This window comes from Notothenia coriiceps, unplaced genomic scaffold (genome assembly GCF_000735185.1).
Source record: "Notothenia coriiceps isolate Sejong01 unplaced genomic scaffold, NC01 NC01_scaffold00004912, whole genome shotgun sequence".
In the NCBI taxonomy this organism is placed as follows: Eukaryota; Metazoa; Chordata; class Actinopteri; order Perciformes; family Nototheniidae; genus Notothenia; species Notothenia coriiceps.
In genome coordinates this window covers 22,840-28,511 of record NW_011337613.1, presented here as the reverse complement: position 1 = coordinate 28,511, position 5,672 = coordinate 22,840, and positions in this window count along the sequence as shown.

The window sequence follows — 5,672 nt, the reverse complement described above, 5'->3', positions numbered from 1 at the left end:
TTAATCTTCTCAAGCACCAACTATCAAATATCTCTCCTGATTGTTGGCACTTGACAATCACCTTTCCCTGAATTTTACTCAGGTGTAACTAAAGTCTGATTTAAGGGTTGTTTATATTTCACATCATTAATCAGAATCTGCAACGTAACTAAAATAAATGTAGTGGAGTAAAAATACCAGGTTAACCTCTGAATTGTAGTGGAGTAGAATTAAAAAGTAACAATGAATTGCATGTTTTACATGCTGCTGTGTATTACTTGGGATCAATAAAGTATATCTTATCTTATCATCTTATCTTAAAGGTCCCATGTCATGGCCATTTCTACCGATCATAATTCAATTGTTGAGGTATACTAAAATAGATTTATATTGTGCAATTTTCTAAAGTGACATTGGTTTCTCATACAGCATGATAATAATGCTGAGTGAATACACATACTATACAGAGATGCTCTCTGTGTCTCTGTATGTGTATTCACTCTCTGTCCTAAACGGCTTGTTGGAGCTCCTGCCTCCCCCTCCCTATGAGCCCAGTGGCCGTCTGCGAGACAGCAAGTCACAACGAAACCCAGCCTGAAACCAGCCCGAACACACACACAAACGCATAAACCCGCAGCCTGGCTGGGAGTTTGTGTGTGTGCTCACACACCGACTGACAGCCTCGCCGCGTCCCGCCATCTCAGGGAGGAGAAATCGGTGGAGCTGCAGCTGAGAAAAGATTGAGTGTGTGTGTGTGAGGAAGTCCGCGGATTGGTCCATTTGGACCAATCCACAGACTTGAATAATGACATCCCATCAGCTAATAGTGCATTACAAACCCTATTTTTCGAATGCACGATCATGCTCATCAATCATTTTATTTTTCGAAAGGTTTTGTTTGACTCTGAAAATGGAGCTTAATGTTTCATTCCTTTCCTTTTTGTTGATAATAACAATTAAGCTGCTCGAGATGATTCCTAAAGAAAATAAGATCATCTCCCCCCCACCCCCTCAAATCTCATTGAACCTCTGGTCTCACTGCTTTCTTTCTTTGATCACAGATGAATAGCCGCACACTGAAGTACTGTTGACATTCTGCTGTAATGATGTGTTATTACTACTCTCCTGACTCAATTCCACACCACCAGTAGCAGTTTATTTTGGTATCTCTTTTTCAGCCCTGCATTGCGACATTTAGGGCGTGATTGTGTAATCATCATCATACTCCTGTAAAAAAATCAATGGCAGGTCCATGTTCTATTCCTGGCTACTATAAATGGCCCTTTTCTAAGAGTAGAGCCTGGAGAGAGAGAGGGGGGAGGAAAGGGAGGAGGCAGGAGAGACTGTCCGATGCTGGTTGGCATGGTAACCTGTCCAGGTGAAAGGCAGCCTGGGAGAAGGGAGGGAGGGAGGAAGGGAAGGGCTTTTGTCTCAGGGGAGTAGCCTATCAGCAGCCAGCCTATCCCCCACAATCCCCTGCAGGCTTAAGTGTATCATCACTGCCCTCTGGGTTTGTGTGGAGGAACAGGGCTCTCCTCACCTCCACATCAAAGACATGTTGTGCTGTGCAGTAAACATACACTACACTTATTATTATTTAACTCACAAGGCTGCAATGCTTACTTTTTACTAATGTAAAAAATACAGCAGCTGATTTTCAGGAATAATTATAGGCTGAGAAACAGACATGGCTAGGTCTGCAACACAATGCTTTTGGAGTAACAGCGTACATGTTATAGGATGACCTTATTTGGATACAAAAAGTGTATCTGTATTTCCTTACAGTTAAATAAAAAATACTAACTTTAGAAGTATCTTTTAAAAAAATGTATTATGATGTTACAATACATTTGAAAATATACATCCATTCATTATAAAGCACATGCTGACACGTTAAAATGCAGTACTTGTTTGTTAAGTAAAAATGCTCTGAATGCTTTTCATTTATTCATGAATAAAACAAAAAGCATTTGTACATTTTAATAATCTGGGAGCCTGTCATATAATTTAACCTATCATTTAATCTGGAAACCTTCCTTGTAATCTGTTAAAAAAAATACTGCTATAATTACGTATAGTGTAGTATGCTAAAACAATTGCATAATATATTCTGTCTCTTTTCTAATGTTACATTGTTCTGTTGTCTTACATAATACACTTATGTAAACATAGGGAAACGTCCTATTCATATTTATTTTCCTTTTTATTCATTTGCATTGCTTTTGATGCTGAGGTAGTCCAAAAGTAATCAGGTTACATTACCTTAATATTCTGATACTGAGATAAGGATGCCAGTTATATATTTTTTAACAGTTAATTATTAATTGTAACGGAATACATTTTTTAACAAAAGACTGTTGGTTTCTTAAGAAGTATATATATATTATTGTGCTCAAGACTTCATTCAAGCACATCAAAATGTCTTATCAACCTAGATTGAGTCTTTCCAGACATGATCATAAGACACATTGCTGATTTTAACTATGGCTGATATAAAATAAAATGTATGATGAGTTCCCCCTTGTTTGCACACATGTGTGTTAGCTGTGTGCTTTGCCCCATGTGTTGTGTTCAAGGCTGATTAGATATCAGGGGAGTTGATGCCTAATGAGACGGGGGACTCCCTCCTTCTCCTCCTCCTCTCTTCCCTTCTTTCTTTTTCTCTCGTCACTCCTCCCCGTTGTCCTGTTCCCATAATGCCACTGGATATTAAAGAAATACATCAACACAGCAATTACAGGTCCACAAAGTGTGCCTCAGGGCTGGCTCAGCTGCACTGCCTGCACACCCACACACACGTCTGCACACACATGCATATACACACACACACACACACACGTTCTGCTGCATGTTTAAACACACTTACACACAGACGCACACTTTGCATGTGCTTCATCTCTGAGCCCTCTTCATGTTGCATAGACTCTTCCATTGTTGAGGATTTGTCAGCTTTGTATCTCCACCTCCTTACACATTTTCATGTCAGGATGCCATGTTGCAAAATAGATTTAGTTGATAATTACAACAAATTAACTAATGAGATGCTGACTGGCTCACCAGTCAAACAAAATTGACTTCAATAGTGAAATGAGGCACATACTGTAAAACCACGTAAAACACAAAGCAAGCAAAGTGAGTTCAGTAATGATTTAGAAAATGATTATAAATGCAACATTCAACAAATGTTTCCCTTTCTGGTTGAATTAAGAATAGACATCTGTTAAGAAAGTCTGATTTTTCAAATAAGTTCTTGAAATACTGTGAAAACAGTCTTAATAATTCTTATTTATCTGATTAATGCATCAATCTGGCCTTTATAAAACATAAACAAATAAGTATATCGCTCCCTTTTATCCATGTATTGGATATCTAAAGGTTTTTCACGTGTAGTTGTCAACAGCTGATCATGCTAAACATTTGAAATATATGTTAAAAAAAGCCTAACCCTTTTCTTTTACATCATATTGTTGTAATTTCTGAATCAGTGCAGGATTCTTTTTCAAATATTACATCGTCCAATCAATCAATTGCATCAATACGTCAACAAATATGTGCCATAACCAGAAATATATTGTATATTTGACTAAATGCCTCCACTCCTTACAGAACACACATCTTCATTTTACTGCCATTACACAGTTTCCACCTCTGGTCCACTTTCACTGCAAAATGAGAGAAGTTAGCACTAAAACGTTATCGTTTAAATATAGCCTGAGCTTTTTCTCCTCCCCTCACTTTTCCAAATATGTCTCACAAAAAATTCATACTTGTCATGCAAAATAAATCAGCTTTCTTTTCCTTAGCCGTGCGCCAAATGGCTGCAGAATGAATAAGAGATGAAGCTTAAATGTTTGCAACCTCTTGCCTGACACTTCACATCACATCACTGGAGTCACGCTTTGTGTACTTGTGTTTGTGCGCTTGCAGGAGCTTGTGTGTGGACGTGGGTGTGAGTGTGTGTGAGCATCTGGGAGCAGAGGGTTGTTATACACTCTGCTGTGGGTGTAATGAGGCATGTATGTCGTTAGTGTGCGTTTAGTGTGGTGTCTTCAGAGTGTTGTTAGAGCATCGCTGAGCCATTTAGGACCCTCAGATAGAAGAGACGCACAGAGGCAGCTCTCCATACAACGTTACAGGGAGGCTGTATGTTCAGTTACACAACATTAAAACGGCTGGGAATGCTAGGGTCCTTTTCATCATAGTTGCTACAGAACGTGTCAGACTGTGTGCTTTCAATTTTACAAATATTCCTTGACCTCTGAGTGAAACGTCACGGGGTTAAGGGATAGTGGATAGGAGAATTCAAAAGGATTTAGGAGAAGAGACTGCTGTACTTTAGAGAATCCGACGTGTTTATGATGCGCCAGCAGACGTCATTTTGTGCGTCTGCTACTGTGGGGAAACTATGGAAACTACAGTTTTCTATACAACGGACTAAAACATGGACGTTTAATAAGAACGAGGGACTAAACTCACCTAGAGACTCTGCACCGTGATCTGATGCTGTTGTTTTATGCTTTATGAACGTGGACAACAGAGAAACATATTCTTCGTGACCAAAGTTGGAATTTAAATAAAAAAGGAAAGTGAAACTTATGCTCGTCACCCTCTCCCTCCGGTCTACATTAATACACATGATCCCAATACGTATGATTGTATGAACTATGAAAATATCTTAAAATCAATACAGATGTATTTATTATAAAAGTTTGGAATTGGAAGCCAGTGCAGTGAGGCCAGAATTGGGGTGATGTGGTCACGCTTTTTGTGGCCAGTCAGAAGACGTGCAGCTGCGTTCTGAACTAGCTGCAGGCGTTTAATTGACGCCTGGTCCATACCCACGTACAGAGCGTTGCAGTAGTCCAACCTCGACGTAAAAGGCGTTAATAACACTTTCCAAGGTCTTTAGAAGATAAAAAACGACTGACAATAGTCTTAATTTAAAAAAGCAGTTTTAAAAAGCAGGTTTTTTACATCTATTCCTATCACTGTGTATATCACCACCATTCAAACATCTTTTAAAAGTTGAACAAACCCCACACAGCTCAGTAAAGACTGTGAAATGTTGACTTTATTTGATCATTTCAGTAAAAACTAACGTTCATATTTCCGCAAGGCATTGTGGGGCAGCATTTTCTCCTCTCCTTTCGGTTAGGGAGGTCCAGTGGTTCCGAAGCTAAAGGAGGTTATAAAGGAAGTTTGAAACCTCCTTTCCTATCATCTCTAGAGAATTCGAACGGCACTTATCATGGCTGCCACTGAGGGACTTCCGGGTCATTTCACTCCATTAGGAAGGTTCCTAAGCTAAATGGACTATTCGACTGCAGCCCCTATTTCAGAAATCGCAGAAAACAATTGACCAGGTGCAGCACTCATCAATGCGCCACTCTATGACACCTATTTCTTCACCATCTTTAAGCCTTTCCGTGCAACTTTAGCAACTGCAGGCTAACTAGCATGCTCAAGTTAGCAACAATAAGAGAGTTAATGTTTTGTACAAAATTGTTTGTCTTTCCCTGTAGAATTCCTTTTGTTTAATCTGTCAATCCAAAGGTTATTTAAACAAGAGAGATGTGTCTCCTATCAACCAACATCTATCAGTTAGAAATCTGATAAAGTGCCAATTTGATTATTATAGAAAACTAATCTAATCGATTCTTCATCTCTTTTTCTCCTCCTCTCTTCCACACCAG